The sequence below is a fragment of the Clarias gariepinus genome, chromosome 6, assembly GCF_024256425.1.
Source record: "Clarias gariepinus isolate MV-2021 ecotype Netherlands chromosome 6, CGAR_prim_01v2, whole genome shotgun sequence".
NCBI classification, from domain to species: Eukaryota; Metazoa; Chordata; class Actinopteri; order Siluriformes; family Clariidae; genus Clarias; species Clarias gariepinus.
Genome location: NC_071105.1, coordinates 20,147,394 through 20,167,035, shown reverse-complemented (window position 1 = coordinate 20,167,035; position 19,642 = coordinate 20,147,394). Strand labels below are relative to the sequence as shown.

The following is a 19,642-nucleotide window of genomic DNA, read 5'->3' as shown; positions in this document are numbered from 1 at the left end:
AAAAAATAATATTTCATTATTTTATTTTGACCTTGACTCATTTGACATTACAGTACATTTGACATTAAATGTACAACTCATAACCAATACAGTTCTTACTTTTGTTTAATTTCAATTGCACTGCAAGTGATTTACTGATATACAAGTGTCACCCTGAAAACTCAAAAATGTGCCTGAAATAAAAACACTGACAGAACAAATGTGAAAGGTTTATAAGGTTATATTTTTCATTTCCTTTAGATTTCCTTTAGGTTAAGGACAAATGTTGTACTCCCCTCAGTCTCTGCTACACTTTCCCTGACAGCCCTATTCTCCCTGCTGTGTCCTGTGACTACATTTTGTTTATTTTTCTGAATGAGGAGGAGCAGATAAAGAACAATGGGAAAGAATCCAAAGACTGATTTAGGTTTATGCACTTGGACCAACAGGAAATGTAGAAAATCTAATACATAGATTAGACACACACACACACACACACACACACACACACACACACATATATATATATATATATATATATATATATATATAATTAATTAATTATAAGTTGGGGATATTGTGAGAGACTCAGTGGATGTCATACATACAGTGTTTGTTTCACTTTAGACATTTTTGGGATAGGGAGGCAATTTGATAGACACACCTTATTTTATGTTTTCCATGTAATGGTCTCATTGTGTACAGGTGTGCCTTATATTGAGGCCAATCCCAAAAGACAACCTTTTTCAATGTGGCATCAATTTCAACATTCTGTGGGTATAAAAAGCTGGTATTGTATGGTATTGGTATGAACACATGACGTCACTTTCAGTAACGGACAAGCAGCGCCACCTGGCCATGGTGCGTCTTCAGGTCGGTGGCAGGCAGTCAGATGTTGCTCGTGAACTCAGTGAGTCTCAAGACACAGAACTACTGGCAGAGTTTATGACAGACCCAGGAGTGGAGCCCCACGAGTGACAGACCGCAAAGATGACCGGTATCTAAGGACCTATGCCCACAGACATCGTTATGCAACTGCCAAACAGCTGCAGGCCCATTTACGAGATGCAAGGGGTACTAGGGTTTCCAGACAAACCATTTGCCAATAACTCCACCGCTTTGGCTTGAATGCCAGACGACCGTTGCAGGTGACTCCACTGACACCAAGAATACACTGTGAACGTTTGCAGTGGGCACAAGACCATGTGACCTGGACAATGCAGCAGTGGTCTACCGTCCAATGCACAGAAATGATTGTCATCACACTGCTGAGGAAGGCGACGTGAGCGATACGCTGAGATCAACATGGTCCCCAGGGTTTGCTTTGGTGGAGGAGGTGCAACAGTCTGGGCAGGCATCAACAGTCAGCGCAAAACAGATTTGGTTATTGTACATGGCTCAGTCACTGCACAGTCTTACCTCAGAGACATCATAGAACCCATCATCATTACCCAATTACGCCAGCACACCCCCCCATCTTTCTGTTCATGGATGATAATGCTCCGCCACATCGTGGCAGAATTGTCACAGGCTGACTTCAGGAGGTTGGAGTGCCTCATACGGCATGGCCATCAATGTCCCCTGACCTAAACCCCATAGAGTACGTCTGGGACCAGTTGAAGCAGAGACTGGATAATCGTACCCCATCCCCATGTGACCTGGCAAAACTGCATGTAGCACTTGTGGAAGAGTGAAACGCATTGCCTCAGAACAACATCATGAGGTTAGCGAGGAGCCTGAGATGTCACTGTCAAGCTGTTATTGCGGCAAATGGTGGAAACACCCGCTACTGACATTTTTTGTTATTTGGGAATATCCCTGTTATTGTCTTAATTTTGGGGGAAATAAATATTAAACTAATGAAAATGGTGTTTCTTCTCATACATTATTAGTATTATCAAAGGGAACTTTTACTTATTTTATTAAAATTCAGAGCAAATAGGAAAAGCACTCATGTAAATAACAATATCCGTAACTTATTGTAGTGTGTATATTAGGGCTGGGACTTTAACGCGTTAATTTAGATTAACTAATTACACAAAAATAACGCATAAAATTTTTTAAAGGCATTTTAATCGCACTTATTTTTGCACCGTGGAACATTCCTCACTGGATGCGATGGGAAATTTTGTTATAAAAACGAATGGAGGAAGCGTCGATAAGAGCATGGTTGTGTGCAAGCTATGCAACAAGGAATTCGCATATCACCGCAGCACATCGAGCCTCAAGTATCACCTCAATGCTAAACATATAGAGTTGAAGAGTTGAATATATATATATATATATATATATATATATATATATATATATACCACCTGCCCCATCCCGATTCTTATTTTGAGCAATTCCAATTCCAAGTATGGTTGAGAGCATCACCAATAATTTCTCTAATAAAAAAATTCTTTTTTTTTTTAATTTCAAAATAAAGAAAGTGCCCCAGTTTGTACAAATATGTAAAAAAAAAAGATTAAAAAGGAGGTGACAGCTACCAACCAGGCTGTGCGAAGGCTATCAAGTGCATCCTCAGGAACAAATGATGCCTGCTTGCTTCTCATGCACCACTAGAAGGTGATAAAAACACTGAGAAAAGTGATATCTGCCGATCTTCGTAAGATCCAAATACAGTAATCAGGATTGGCTTGTGTCGCTGTAATTTCCAGGAGAGTGCAAGTAAGTCCAAAGTATGTCCATGTGTGAAAGTTTTGCTGGCACAAAACTGAAAATATCTAAGACTGATTGGCCATTTACTGGTCATGGCTGATCCATGTGAAACTTGGCTGATTCTGTGCACTGTCCAATAGATTTGTGCATCCACAAAACAAAAAGACTGTCCTTGAAGCTGAAAAGTACACTGAAAGTGTTTTTTTTTCTGTGAATTTCTCTTAATAGTAAGCGCTAACTTATTAAATCTATTTTGGACACAACTGCTAAGTGCATGAGATATGTGATTGCTTTCGCTGAGAGTTCAGTAAATTTGATGCAGTGTGAGAGATGTTTCTGAGCCCTGGTCTTTTTGAAAATAGTCGTCTAGAACTCACAGCAAGCAAACCCTGACAGGGTTGCCATTGTGTCTGGATGCTGTTTCACAATTCAAGTTCTTGGACCAAGTGTGAAAACACCCTTAGTTATGTCCAATTCACTCTCCATAATTGCTCTATTTTGTATTGAATTTGTACCTCCTTTACAGGGTCTGTGTCTCGGGGACTTGATACAGTGTCCATCAGCAATAAGTACCTCTTCTATAGACAGACCTGGCAGGGAAACAAAAGCTGCACAAAGCACCTGTTCAAATAATGAACCACTCTGCAAGCATGCTAAGCTGAGACATTGAGCTCTCCCGACGAGAACATTTATATAAGTTAATTATTATTGTTTCTATTTCAAGTAGTTATTTGAATACAAAACTAACAAGCATTCAGTAACTATTGTTCGCTTTTGAGTGTGTGCCTATACAGTATATGGTGTACAGTGGTTAAATTCTCTTGCTTCTCTTCTAGCGTCACAATGTTCGAACACAGAGAGGGGAGTCAAGAGTCTTGGATAATCTACCTTAAGAACAACCCAAATAAAACTGCCTTTTTTTTTATGCTGGTATCTTCTAAAAAGAAATTCTGTCTCATATTGAGAGATGAGAGTGAAATGCATTATAATGCTCATGCAACATGGCAGGAAGAGGGCAGTGGGAGTGAGAGCAGTGTTCAATCTGGCACATGCTATCATTCTTACAGTAACTCCATGTGCTGTCAATAAGGATAAATGACCAATGAGAAGTATTGTAGGTTTAAAGAGCAAAAATTGAAAAAGAGGTTATTTGAATAGGAAATGTTGAAGGGCCTCATTAAACTGTAAGGCTTTTCAATGGTGCAGAGATCTGATACAGTTGAAAGGAATAAAACATGATGTGGAGGTAGTCTGTTTCTGCCTGCCTGGTGGGTAAAATTAGTTTAGCTGATTCTTACAACCAACAGGTTAGTATTGTTTTGTTCCATTTGCTAAGGTTTTTTTGGATGCCGTTTGATCACATTTTATACTACAATGTTTGTTTTGCTTGAGCTATGAGAGGGAGATGTCTACTTATATGCTATATAAGGCTAGAATGTCCAGAACATTGTCTTTCAGTCTTTGTCTACAAGGTCAAATAAATTTTTATGATTAAATATTTGGTGTCTAAGTCATATTTTTGTGACCACTTTAACCTAAAACTCTGTTCAAAGTGCCAGATTTGTACTTTGTCTATAGGTTACATTAGAAAGCAGAACTGACTGTTTTTTCTGTTTTCTTTTTTTGGCAGCGATGAAGTTGTTTCCCTTTACTGAGACCAGTTTTATTCCATGAATTTACCATACTGTATATGTAAGCTGTAAAAATTCCCATTGTCCTCGAGTCTCTTCACCTTATTCTACATTAAAAGCATCCTGACAGGCAACATAATTTTGTCTCATGTAACAGGCAACATTATTACTTGTCTGTGAAGGGTGGTGTGATCAGCTAAATGTGGCACAGGTAAACATTTACAACATTTGCAGGCCATCTACTTCTAGCAATACAGAGACAAGCCTAGGAAGACAATCAAGTATTCTAGTCACCCAGACCATGAGCTGATCTCACTACTGTGCTCAACTAACCACAACTGCAGCTGAGAACTAATACGGCGCATTTCAAAGCTACCTTACACAAGTGATTAGACCTCAGACATCACTTCTATCTGCATTCACACACACACACACACACACACACACACACACACACACACACACACACACACACACACACACACACACACACGTTAGCACTGTGACCTTGCATGGAGTCTGCAAGTCCTCTCTGTGCTTGGTAGGTTTCTCCAATCCAAATACATGCACATTAGGCTAATTGGTGTTCCCAAATTACCCGCAGTAATGTGGGAATGAGTGTGTGTCCACCGCCAAGTGTCCACTGGGATAGGCACAAGGTCTTCCATGACCCTGTAAGCAGTATGGAAGATGAATGAATGAATGAATAAATAAATGTGTGTGTAAAAATTGAGAAATAAAACTTGAACTTGTAGACTTTTGACACAAAAGTCTCCACAAAGAGGTTTGTTTGGGAAACAGGGTGGAATCATACTGTACACCCAATCCAAAAATGATAAGGCAGGAAAAATGTCAGAGCATAATCAGGACAATCAAACATGGTTAGAGCCAATTTTTGCATAATTCCACAGTTTTGTTAAGTTGTTTTGTAGTAATATCAAATACCTAAACCAGTCACATTAGCTGTGTGCCCTGCAATAGTACAACTAGGTCATCTTTAAGTGCTTTATTGCAGAAGCAGTAGGTTCAGTGTGGTTCTCATTTGTATAGACTTTTTTTAAAGGTTAACTGTATCTGTCTTAATGGCTTATTAGTCATTAGAAATGCACTAAATATATAATTATCTAGTATATAATATTGTATTTTATCATTAACCCTGATATCATAATCCCATAGTGTTATTTTTTTGTTTTACTCATGGAAAGGGTCAGATCAGCGCAGAGAGAAAAACAGAGATTTCTTCATGCATCTTTCTCTCTCTCTCTCTCTCTCTCTTTTTTTAATTTTGTGTAAAAGTCAAATAGCCCAAGTTCATTTATGGGACACTGGGGTTACAGACAGGAATGCTATTTTAATATAACATGTTTGGTGATGTTGATCTTAATGTTTAATGTGATTTCCATTGATTATGTTAACACAGACTGACACTATATCCTTGGAGAATCCAACTGTTTAATACACAATTGCTCATTGCTTATATAAGGGCAAACCTTAGCATAGGCTACTGTGAATGCTTTAGTATAACGTATGACCTAACACTAAGGCAATGTTGCTGCCCAGTATGTCTACCATATATGATCTACATTCATTTATTCATCTGTGACATTTCCCCTCACATTGTTGCTACACACCTCTATAAGAAACCATCTATGCCTCTCCATCCTGCCTTAATCTTCAGCAAAGCTGGAATGGAGCTGAGCGATTAACCACCTGACCCTGAAACTGACGTATCCTGGAAAATCACTAGAAGCTTATTGAAAACTGTTCCACAATCACTCCAGCTCTATCAGTCCTGCCAAGAATTGCTATGCCTTATAAGACATGTGTGTTTGTGCAAGGCCATCCATTTTTTGGAACTGAACAGTGTGACAAGTGGAGAAGGAACACCTTTAGAACTAGGGTTAGGTAATGTCACAGACGCAAACAGTCATCCATCAGTGAGAAATCAGAAAAGATCAGCCACAGATAAGAATTTCATCCTCTCATTCATCTTCCAATACTGTCTTACAAATGTAGAAGTATTTTATACTAGGTAAAGGATGATCATACAAAAAGGTACACTTTAGGGTTACTGACCGTTAGAGGGATTTAAGGAATTCTCTGGTGCTCCAAAGGAAATACAGCCCGAAATAGATAATTGGATCATATTTTACATTTGTGGTGTTAAAGGTTGTCATAATTCAACTTAACATCTGCCTATTGTATTATGCTAGAAGTGCATTTTAACAATCTATGAAAAATTGTTGTTCAATTTGGCTGTGGAGAAAGAATAGAATAGCAGAGGATGGATGGAAGAATTTATGGTGCCAGAGTATTAATTTCCTTTGGCCATTAAATGTGATCACTTTTGTGTACCATCAGTGAGCTCAGACAATTTCAGGCACTATTGATTGCTCCCCTTTGCCGTATGGAGGCAAAAAGGCAGTGGCTAAGAGATGGTCTAATGATATTACCAGAATGGAAACGTTTTTACAGTGCAAGTTAATGGCCTGTGCCTAGGTAAAGGGAAGAGCTTGACATCATCGAAAATAACAGCACTTTCTGCATTCATGTTGCAGCTGTGATGCAGCAAAAATGCCAGGACATCATTCTTTAATGATAAAGGCATATGCTTTGCAGATGCAGGTTCTAAAAACATGAAGCCCTGAAATATGATGCAACCTCTTCATGTATTTTTTTTTATATCCATTGATGTGTCTATATATAATTTCTTTACTAAAAGACCTATGCAGTAACACATGACATTAGGTACATACTGTAAGTTGTTCTGGAATAGTTCTTGTAATTGCAAACCATGAAGCACCATGATAAAACTGGCTCTCATGAAGACCATCCAATGCTTTCAGCATTGTTTTAAATGTATAGTAGTGTCACAGACAAATGTTTCTTTTCCACAAATTGGTAACAATTTATCTAACGATTTACAATGATCAGCCATTTCACTCGCTAAATGTTCACAGGAACAACTGCAGTGGGCTGCGAGCCACACCAGAATCATTATTTATGGACGTGCAGCCTTCTATAAAATGTTTGCACCAATTAGATATTTTTCTTAAGAGTCTCATTACTGTACTGTGCTCGAAGTCTTCTGTAAACGAGAAATTCCATCACTGGTTGGACTTAGTGTACATACTCATTAAAAGACAGGTAAACATACATTATTTCTAAATAAAAAAAAAAGAAATGTTTTAAAGTCATGCAGTTTTCTGAATAGCATGTGCAAGAAGAGATGATCTAGCCATTAATCTAATCACTTGGTCACACATAAGGACATTTTTTTCCTTTTGTGCGTTGTACTTACCTGCCAAAAAACAAACAAACAAACAAACAAACAAACAAACAAGACCTTGCAACAATAGATAGCCTATCATCAAGGCTAGATGAAGCCATTAGTTAATATTAAATACAATAAATACAATATAATATACAATATATATATATATATATATATATATATATATATATATATATATATATATATTCAGGCATGTATCTTCAGCTTGGTGATTTAGTGGTTTTCTTTACGACGGCATGGCTTTGGGATTAGCAATGGTGCTTGCCCCTCCTGGGTGCGGGTTCGATTCCCATCTCTGGGTGAATGGAGTTTGCATGTTCTCCCTGTGCTCTGCGATTGATTGCCACCGTACCAGGGGGTACCCCGCCTTGTTCCCTATGTCTCCTGGGATAGGCTCCAGGCCCACCTGCGAACCTGTATACAGAATAAAGTGTATAGACGATGAGTGAGTGAGCCATGGTGTCAAGTCTTTTAAATATTAGAGTGCATTCTAACATTTACCTATCTAATGTTTCTGTTTACGCTGGTGCCACCTGTAATTTTTGTACATGTTTTGTTCAGTCAATAATTTAGTCAAAATTGTAAATAATGCGAGCCTTTGTGCCTCCTAAAGCTCACAGGTGTTTTATTTTGTAATGTTTCCTGTCAAACCTAATTTTTTAATATCTGAAAATAAATTTGTATGGTGATTTTTTTCTGTAAACACAAATGACTGTTTGCAGTTTGTGGAAGCAAGGAGATTTTACTTATTTAACTCATTTTGAAGATGCTTTTGAAGTGACTAACAAACTTAGTGCAGTTTAATGGATTTGCTCAAGGGCACTAAAGGCTCTACAGTGACATCTTTGAGGTACCGTTGTTCAAACTCACAACATTCTGATCAGTAGTGTTTCCAGAGGATGGAAACACTCTTCTCCACTCTTTTTTTTTTTTTTTATAACAGTCAGATCTCCAGAATCTCAGGTTCAAACTTGCAATACATATATGTAAAACTTTCAAGTGTGTGGTATTCTTTCTTTTAGTGGGTATCCTGTTGTGCCCAACTTAACCAGCAAGTTGCTATCAATAGGCCCAAGTAAAGCAGGGCAGAAACCATTTAAGTTGTTTTTTTTTCTTCTATATGGCTAGGGCACATTGAAACGAAATGCCACTTAATTTCTTGAGGACCATGGTAAAGTATAGGACATAACAATATAGTAGTAAAGTTCACAAGAGTGCAAATATGCGAAATTGTTAGACAAGTGTGAGACAATAAACATTAAGAAATACACATACTGTAACAGTACAATAGAAACACAATGCAGTGACAACAGATGTGTGGGAAAGAGATTGTAATGTAGACTAGTGAGCAGAAAAAACGAGTAAATAAATGAATAAAACTATGAAGATTATTAAATAATTATAAATTATCATTTTAATAATAAAATTATTAAGGGCAGGGATATAGCCTTGATGTTTGGACAAACCACTGATTGGAAGGTTATTGTTTCAAACCCCAGTGCAGCCAGGCTGCCACTGTTGGGCCCTTGTGCCTTAATCTTAAACTGCTCAGATGGACAGTATATCCTTAGTATAAATCTTTAGTGCAAGTCCCAAGCCAGGATAAATGGATGTATTGTGACAGGAAGGGCATCTAACGTTAAACCTCTCTGGATCGAATGATCGGATGTGGTGAACCCAAGGAAGGGAAGAATACCAAAAACAAAATTAAAATAAATTACAAATCACAAATAGGTGGCATGGGGGCATAGTGGTTAGCATTACAGCATTGCACCCCCAGGGAGACATGCAGCCTATGTTAAGTGGCATTCCCAACCTGCCCGTAGCGTGTGTGTGTGTGTGTGTGTGTGTGTGAGCTGCGATGGACTGGCACCCTACCTTGTGCCCCATGTCTTGTTGGATCGGATCCAGGCCCATGCAAAGGGACAAGCAGTACAGAAGGTAAACTAATGAATGAATTAATGAATGAATAAATCACAAACAGAATATTCCTACACATATCAGAAAAGCAACTATCGAAAGTCTTGGGAAGATACATTGATAAACTGTTAACTTGAGAAGATCCATCATTAACTGGTAAAAGTGGCGGCCATTTTTATATCCAGGCTTCGCTTCGATGTCTGTCTGCACCAGATAAGGTGCTATGAAGGTGCCGCCGCAGGGTGGCGCCATTTTGCTGCACACGGCTCTGAAGCGCCGCGCTCATTCCTCCCGGGGCTCCGCGCGCGCCTCAACTACACAACACTTGAGAGGCGAGAAGTCGAGCCGCATCCCCCGTGTTCCGGACGGAACTCCGGCCTCCGCGCTCCCCCGGCGTAGTGTTTCCGCAAACTGAACCCAGTACCGGATGAAAGGACGAAAATGGATGACGGGATATTAATTTTTATTTATTTATTTATTTGTACAGTTGAAGCTACGTAACTGGGACTGAACAGCTCTGCGTAATTGGCCAGCGGAAGTTTGTGAGCCAGCGCGCGCAGTCCGAGCAACTTTGCCACGGCTCAGGCGCGGGAGTTTGGCGGAGCGTGGAGGTCTAATTTGAAACGCGTTTAGTGTTTTTTATTTAATTATTAAAATACAGATACATATAAAAAAAGAAAGTAAATTAGACTTACGTCCTTATATTTATCCGTAGGTAATGCTTTTTCTCGGTAACGTTTTAACGCGAAGCAAAAGATCCGCCTTTGAAGCCGGGGCTGTTATTTCTGGAGAGCAAATGAGACGATTATTCCTACTGTTTGATTGACAGCTCGACGACAGGTAAACAGATTTCCTGTGTTTATTGGTTATTGCTTTGAAGTATACAAAAAACATTAGCGTGCGTGTTTTTTTTAAACAAATACGCTACAAACGGCATCTTGTTCATCAGTGTATTAAATTGGATAATTGTTTGTTTTTAATGACGTTTATTAACACACTATGCTGGAACGTGATTGCAGTGGATAAGAAGATCTATCTGGCAGCTTTGACTTTGAGTTGAGAAAACACTGAATGGAGAACTAATATCACACAGCAGGTGTACAAGGAGCTTATTATTATTAGTGTAGCTGCGTTAGACTCTTGTTTAGTATAAGATGCTGAAAAATCAAGGATCTGTGTACTGTAGGATGATGATGGTAGAAGAGTGACCACAGAGGTTAGGACAGTGTTGAAGGTGATGGTTGTGTTGATGGGAGGATGTTTATGGTGTGCTCGAATGATGAAAGCATCGCCTGTGTAGGATGTGCTCGTCTGTACCCCCTTTTGACTAGCCTTGGGAGAGAAACACCCTTAACCTCTATTACCTAACAAAAATAATTGTCTGTTTTAGGTACACAGCTGAATCCCCTTTTCCAGTGTTCATTCAGCTGTCAGTATCCTAATTAAACCATCGGGCAGTAATTTTGATCATAATATGGTGTAAGGTATGTGAGAAGTAATTGGTGCCGTGTAAGGGAGAGTTATGTGTTATAATTAAAAATTAAATCAACACTAGGATGTTGTTGGACATTTTCAGTTTAATCTCTACAGTATGTGTTGCTTATCCTCATGGGAAAAACAAAAAGATTTGATCCACGGAGCAAGAAGAATTATATATAAAAGAAAAAGGAAAGAAAACAACCCGCTGCTGAGTTGGGGGATTATGCTGGATCTTGTTAGTGGGTTTAGTCCTCATTTCACCTTGGTATTTCATGCTCCTTCTCTTCCTTTAGCACCCTTCTATCTGTTCTTGCACTCCTTTCTCTGCCCTCCCTTTCCGGCTTTTAGGGTGTCGCGACCACTCAGCTCCGGTCTGCAATTAGTGCCATTATGGTGCATCGTCCAGCTTCGCTAATAAAACCTTCTTTGGCTCTTGTTGCTCGCCGTGATTAATTGCTGCCCCGAGAGGCGCCGTACGTCTTCCCTTTCACACTCCTGTGACATGCAGTGTTGCAGTGTTTAATAGATCACAGTCAGCAGCACTGAAACCTGCTGGTGGGCCCTCTGGCTGATCAGCTTTATTGTGCGCCATGTTATTTGTGGCAATTGCTGACGGGGTAGGGCAGAGTCTCGCCGTAGCCTTCTACTTTTCTCTTAGAGGGGCACTTTAAGTGAATGTTCCAAATCAAATGCTCAAATTCTGCTTTGTCAACAGTGTTCCCAGTGTCATGCTTTGAATAACGATCCAGGTTATGGAACGAGGTTGATATTATTCAGTTATCTGTGTGAATGGCTTTAGGGCATGAGTTATGTCATGTTTTAATACAAAATGTCTATGAATGATGCAAATATATGAATATGCAAATATTGGTAGCACTATGGCCTCACACCTCCAGGGTCGAGGGTTCAATTCCACCCCGGGGTCTGTGTGTGGAGTTTGACAGTTTTTCCCATGCTCGGTGGGTTACATTTACATTTAGGCATTTGGCAGATGCTCTTCTCCAGAGCGACTTACTTTTTTTTAAAAATCTCATTACACATCTGAGCAGTTGAGGGTTAAGGGCCTTGCTCAAGAGTCCAACAGTGGCAACTTGGTGGTTGTGGGGTTTGAATCTGGATCTTCCAAACCATAGTCCAATGCCTTAACCACTGAGCTACCCCGAGCTACCCCAGGCTACCCCAGGCTACCCCAGGCTACCCCAGGCTAATTAGCATTTCCAAACTGCTCATAGTTTGTGTGTGAGAATGTGTGTATGTGTTCATGTGTGTGTGTTCAGGGTGTATCTAGCCTCATGCAATGCGTCTCCTGGAATAGGCTTCAGGCCTTCCATCCTTGTACAGAGGATAAGCGGTATAGAAGGTGAAGAGGAAGATGATGCAAATGTATATGGGTTGCATGGTGGTATGTGGTAGGTAGTGTTGCCCCCTCACAGCTTTAGGGTTTCCACCTTTCAAAAACATTCCAGTAGGCAGATTGGCTATGCTAAGTTTTCCCTATGGATGTTCATGGTGCCCTGTAATGGGCTCGTCTATGGGATACAGGGTGTATTTCCAACTCATGCCCAGTGTTCCAGATCCACCTTGATCTTGGCCAGGTTCAAGCATCTATGTAAGATGAATGAATGAATGACTGAAAATATTCAGTAATATTCAAAGTTCTGTTTAAAGTATACAGTATATGGGGTTCTGTCTTAGATGGATTAATCTTCGTGGTTTCAATGGATACATTTTTTTTAAAACCTAAATATGAGTACATTTTAATTATTCATTTACACAGATCAAATCAATTTATGTCTATAGCCAGCTGTATTGTAGGCCAGGTTTAGAATCTGTGTGAGATAAAGTGACCACAGAATAAGCAGAATAAAGCTAGATATATGGCTGTGAAATATGCAGGAGGATCCCTTCTGTGAGCCTGCCAAGTCAGGTCATTAACGTTAATGAGAGGAGGAGTGATTTCTACAGCCATTTACCCCGGTAATGATACAAGACTTAACATTTTGCTTTAAAGTTCAGTGTATCCGGCAAAAACTAAGAAATTGAAGTATCTGCAGATGGAGTGTTTCCACACTTTTTGATTGTGTGTGTGTATGTGTGTGGGAACGTGGTGGTGTTTTGGACCATATGACTCATAACTGGCATTACAGAATGACATGCGGAATGGAGCAGGTGTTGATCGAGTTTGCGCCTAGTTGCTTAGCAGTTGTTCTGTTTCTCTCATAAAAAGTCTTACTTGTGCTTTCATTGCACAGGTAGAATTTTGGATCAAAGCTCAAGGCAACTTTAGCTTGCAGCGAGTGTCATCTAGAATTACTTTACATGCATGAGATGGCAGATGATTTATCACAGAGGTGAGAGGAGATGAAGCCAAGGTGCGAGAGCCTTGTTTTGCTTCCAGCGGAACAACACGGTGCTGGCGTCCTTAGCCTCTAGACGACTATTGAATTTGAGAGGCAGTAATTCAGAAATATTGCTGTGCATGCTTGTGTCAGAATGTGAGACCAAAACTAGATGGGTTTCCCATTATCTCTGAACCACAAACCTATAGCTCAGCTCTCTCTTGACTCTTTGCTTCAGATTGCCCATGGTAAAATGCACACAAACCAGCTTGGATAAAGGTTACCCCTGAATAATAATATGAAATCAGCTTTTTCCATTTAAGATCATAGATTTGACAGATAAACTAAAAAAAACAACAACAATGTCCTTATTGCTTAAGGATGTAAAATATTTGATTCAGGGCCTTAGGACGTTATCTAGAACATATTACATGATTGTTCATTAGTTACTAATGTAATGACAATTCAGAAAAAAAACGCGAAGCAGCAACATAACTCAGCATTAAGAAATATGTAAATAGCATCCATGGTGTTGTGCCACACTCAGTAAAGAAAATATTGTACCATAAATAATGTGCCCAGACCTATCGGCTGCCAATTGCGTGAGCCGTGACAGCTCATAAGAGTAGAGGCTTATCCTTTTCTCAGTGTGGAACAAACAACAACAGCAGCTCCCCCACATCACAATATGATGTTGAATACAGCAGCATAAGCCATCTGGATGAGAGCAGGGGAGTAAAGCAGCAGGCAAGCTCACGTAGATAAGGGTTTTTGGTTAGACTAAATTACTGATGGAGGATGACCAATACATCGGTTTGAGAATGGCTTTAGCATTATAATGTTTTTAAATTGATGCTAGAAGGGATGTATGTTTATGGCAAATGTAAGGTTTTTAGTAAGATGCAAACGAATTGCGTGAGACATGTTGATTTAATTTTATGGTTTGCAGAAATTTACTTTGGACAGATATGATAGTTACTGACAGCTTTTTGCTAGAATTTATAAAGCAGAACGAGATAACGACTTAAACTGGGTAATTTCAGTCTATATCAAAGCAAGTCTTGTAAATTTGATAACTTTCTGGAAAACATTTGCCCCAGGTCCGGAAAATTTATTAAAATGTCTAAAGGCTCAAACTACCTTAAATGTGGGCTTAAAATGTCTTTTGGGTGACACTTTTGATGCAGTATTATTAAATTTTCCCCTCTATGTAATGCTTTTAGTTTTAAAAACACTGGACACTAGAGGTGGGAAATTGATCAGTGATGTAATTCTTTTGTGTGCAAATCATAAAAAAAACTGACATAAAGTTGATAAACTGACTTCAAAATCCTTTTTAAAATCAATTTTTTAATTTGTATATGTTGGCATTTGAGGGGTAAAATGTGTTAATGTAATGAGTTACACTCTAAGCTATTCACACATTGGCAGGCAGCACTGCATCCTGAGTGGTAGTTGGGAACTATGTACCATATTTGCTTAGAATTTTAGGAAAATATAAAAAAATATGTACAGTTTAATATAGAATCGGGATATTAATTAAATTGTGACACTAACAGAATCACAATACGAATCAAATCGGCATCTGGGTATCGTTATAATTGTATCAGCTGGTCCCAGGTGATTTCCATCTTTAGTAGACTCTAGATAATATGAAGCCATTTGGTCTAAAAAGCAACACAGAACATTAAACTGAGTCTAATGTTCTCTTCTATATTAAGGACCTGTGAGACCTGTGAGCAAGGAAATGTATGATTGGATTGAGAGCAACAAATTAAAGAATGGCTTCCTGTATGTCCATTATGTTTAACAGTGTGTTTATTTGCTAAATCATAACTGTATATCAAATGTAACTTAATTAACTCATTTGACAGGAACCCCATCTGTGTTACCAGTGCACATAGGCTTTGCTTATTATACTCTCTTATATAACAATAATATAAGATGGAAAGGTTTGTTTCCTTTATATAAACAGCATGGAATCTATAACAGAAAACATTATTTTCCTTATGCAGACAATAGGGTCCAAATTTTGGGTCCAAAAAAACTAAAAAACTTGATGTACTGTATGACTGACTTTCTGAATGAGAAGGAAGCTACTGTTAGTGGAAAAATCTTGAGTAGAAGCTTTTGCAAGAAAAATGTGAAAAAGTGAGAGCAAGACAGAAAAAGTGGGAGGAATAGGGAGGAAGACGGGGGCACCATGTTTTATAGGTGTCATTTAACAAAGCGAGCCTGAGTGGTGGGAGGTGGCAATGAACTTTAACCGCAACACAATATGAAGACATTAAACAAGCAACTTGCTTGCATGAGAAGCCTTCAGTGAACATCGTCTTTCTCTCATGGGGATAGGAGAACACTCAGTATAATGTGGGTCTCAGCGATCAAACTAGCAAATCATGCTTCTGTCAGATATTTCTTTCTGTTTTTTCTTGTGTGTGGAGTCAGGTTATATAGTGCTGTATTACACTTCTGCCATCACACTGTTGTCCACCACACTGCCCGTGCTGCTCTTCTGCTGGCCTTACAATGCCTCAGAGCCCATCACACTGAGGCTTTGAGGCACTGTTGTGAATCGTTTTGCAAACGCACAGTGAAATTCCTCAGGGGTGGATATCTCTTACCACTCAATTTCACTCCTGCTGGACCTATTTTCAGTGTGCCACTCAAAAGAGCCAGCTATATTACAATGCGCCTTCTTCATTCAGCATGGCTATGCAGGAACTGATTGCTTTCACTCTTTCTACATATCCTTCAGCTTACATATTTCATACAAAGATGGTATTTGAGCCAACTGGAGTAATAGACCTGTTTTCTTACACAGCTAAATCCCCAGCGTTGGATGAGCTCTTCCTGTGTCTGTGTCCAGATGGACTTATACAAATACATTCAGCAGTGGGCTGTTTTCTGTGCAGAATTAGAATACCTATTATTTGCCAATATAGTATCTCCCACAGGTCTGAAGGAAATCTGGAAGGACGATAGTGGGTGATGAGTGAGTTGTGGTTTGAATGATAATGGGAAAGGTGGAGGTGGTTGGGGGTGTACTTTTTTGTGAGAATTTTTTTTTCCGGTCAGGGTTGCGGTGGATTCAGAAGGATGCCAGTCCTTTGTAGAGCACCATGTACCTGCACATTTTCACAAACAGTAACACCTAAGGGTGATTTGGCACATCCAGACATATTTGTATGACTAAATTAGAGCGACGCTGAAAAAACTCGCTAGGTGTGTTTACACAGACCCAATATTCCAATTTTTTTGGGATAATATTCCAATCAGAATTAAAATGCATAATGTAAACACCTCAATTAGAAGAGTCTGATCTGATTTGGCTTCTCTGATTGCTCTTTTATCAGTATGAGAGTGGTGGTGTAAACGTTTGACCATCTGTTCAGTAGGTAAATACTGTATTAGCCCTGTAGACACTTGATCTGATTGTTTTTTCAGCATCTAACCAATTAAAAATTAGACTGGATTCTTTTAACACCAAAAAAAGAGGCATTTATTGGAGAAGATGGGAAGCTTAACCTATCCTTAAAGTTGGATAAAATACTTGTTCTGTTATATTTTTGTCAGATTAAAAGCTTCACAGCTGTCAGAACCACAATGCACTTGTCAAAAAAGTTTTATTCTGATTGAAGGCATTGAGCATGTAAACTAGGGATGCACCGAAATGAAAATTCTGGGCCGAAAACGAAACCGAAATTTTTGGATGCACTTGGCCGAAAACCGATACCGAAACCGAAAATGGCTTCATTAAAAAACATGTTTAAAATATTTTCTTTTTGTTTGTATTAAAAAAACTACAAATTAATTAAGCAATCAAACTTTTATTGATAATAAATAACAGTAATAAGGCTGTTTAACAATAACAAAACTTGCTTCCAAGTGCTTCCAAACCGCCGACATACTCCGTGTTTGATGCGTAATGACAGCGCGAACGAGACGGGAGGATGGGAGAGGCGTGGCGACAATTTCGGCTTTTATTTTCGGCGCTTTTTTCTTACGTTTCGGCCGAAACCGATAATGCTATTTCGGCCGAAAATTTTCGGCGGCCGAAATTTCGGTGCATCCCTAATGTAAACGCATATCTTATCTGATCAGCATCCATATACACAGTACAGTTAAGTTTAATCTCTATAGGGAATAAGTTTATTTAGATTGAAGAATGTCCATGTAAATATAGGTACTGGAACATTAGGTGAACATATAAAACTTCATGCAGATGGTAACCAGAGCTCAGGATTGGACTCTGGAGGTGACAATGCTACCTACTTTGTTGCCCCATAATCTAGTTAGAATTTAATAGCCACTCCCTACTGACCAAACTTATTATTTAACATCAAACCATTAGCAATGAAGGATGAGCTTTACCAGGTACACCCGTTTCATTTCTCAACTCAGTGCATTCTGTTCCATTAAGTGACTCTACTCTCTGCACTGCACTCTCCCCTATTTCTCCCTTCACCAGCTTTAAGCTTGAGCTTCACAATCAAAATGCAAACATTTTGAAGTGTGACAGTATATACTTTTGTGATTGTAAAGTAGGTAAAATGACTAATGTCAGAATGGAATAGAATATAATTTGACATAACAGAATAGAGGAGAACAATGTGTGGTTTTAGTGGACATATGAAACAAAAATAGATAGTAAATCACTCATTCTTTCATAATTTATACAATAAGGGAATGTATAAAATGCTATATACTGTACTGTAGAAATTATTATTATGATTATTATTATTTTTTTTACCCTAATTTAATCGCAGCCAGTTTTTCACCCATCATCAGGGCACTTCCACATCAGGGCTACAACTACCAACCATAGAGTATGAGGCGCCGTATAGGGCTTAAATCAAACTTTAACACACACACACACACACATACAAACTCTTCTCGCACATTTACCTATAAGATTCTCAGTGTAGGAAGGCATTTCAGTGTAATCGGAAGGCATTTCAGTTAAAAAAAAGGCATTTCAGTTTGAAAAAAAGGCATTTCAGTGTAGATGGTCTTTTCGCTTCATTCTCCCTGAATGGTAGTACTGGTTTGTAAACAGCCTGCTTTTGGACAGTTTAGAAGACGGAGTAGGACAGTATAATGATCATCACTGCTCAATCACATGGCGTATTCAGAACTGTCCACATAATGTCTGAATATTGCAGGGGCAGAAAACGCAGGTGATGATTTGCAAAAAGAAAATTTGTTGGATCCTACAACAGAAACAATTACTGTTTTGTGAAATGTGTTTCCTCGCTTTTGCTAATATGAACAATAACTAACTCATCGGAATCCCACGGGACTCTGAATCGGAAATTCAAACATTGTTTCGACCCTCCATATCACCCACTTTTGTAGTAATAAATAAATCTCTCGTTGTCTTCTAAACTGTCCATTAACGGTCTATTTAAGAAACGCTACCACTAATCAGGGAGGATGAAGTTCATATACATTGAAATTACTACTCCCTACACCCTACACCCTACACCCTGCGCAGGAAATGTCTGATAAGGGAACTTCACTCTACAAAGTAGATACGAATGGTTTCTTAATTAAATTTAAATGTAAATTATTGTGTCCTATTTATATGATGTCCTCGATAATAATTATAATAAAAATAAAAAGTATTTTTTGAGTTAAATTTTTTTACACTTCAGTGATATGTAATTACTTATAGGAAATTATCCATTCCCTTTTCCGCTAAACTGAAGATTCGTTGTTTACCTGTTTCCTACACCGCTACAGTTCGCTTTGTGCGCGTGCACGGAAAGTATGTATGTGTATGTGCGGAAAGTATGTATGTATGTGCGTGGGAAGTATGTATGTATGTGCGTGGAAAGTATGTATGTATGTGCGCGGAAAGTTCGTATGTATGTGCGCGGAAAGTATTTATGTGTGTGTGTGTGCGCGGAAAGTATGTACTGTATGTGTGTGTGTGCATTCCGTACGTAGTTGTTTGAGCAGTTAGTAGTATATACTGTATGTATGTGTGAGTGTTTCATATATGTGTATGCAAGTGTTTTATATGTGTGTGCATGAGTAGAATAATAGAGGGTAAAGGCCATCATATGATTCTTCTGAGCCACATGCCGTTTTTTTTTAACTGCTTACTCACATGCCGTTGAGAGCGGTGTAACATACTCAGAGGACAGCGCTATCCGTTCCTTTCTCGTGTTTGAGCTCACAAATGTCTGTGACTGATGCAAAAGTGTTAATTTTTTTATGTGAGAGCACTAAGTGCCTCCCATCCAACATTTGATAAAGTTGCAACTTTGTATGTATACGTTGTAGGGTGATAGTATGACAGTATTGATGGTCTTATTTATAATTTTTCAATT

General features: G+C 38.8%; 1 protein-coding gene across 2 annotated transcripts in view; it reads left to right on the top strand.

Moving 5' to 3' along the window:
* The first annotated feature begins 9,825 nt into the window (after nt 1–9,825).
* The window catches only part of tafa3a (TAFA chemokine like family member 3a), an 86,483-nt gene continuing 76,666 nt past the window's right edge, over nt 9,826–19,642 (top strand). The window contains exons 1-2 of one of the 2 annotated variants that reach the window (XM_053497755.1): nt 9,826–10,097; nt 10,202–10,326. The gene's annotated coding sequence lies outside the window, so the exon portion shown is untranslated. Of the gene's footprint in view, nt 10,327–19,642 lie in introns of both variants that reach the window. The other variant, XM_053497754.1, reaches the window with a different exon arrangement.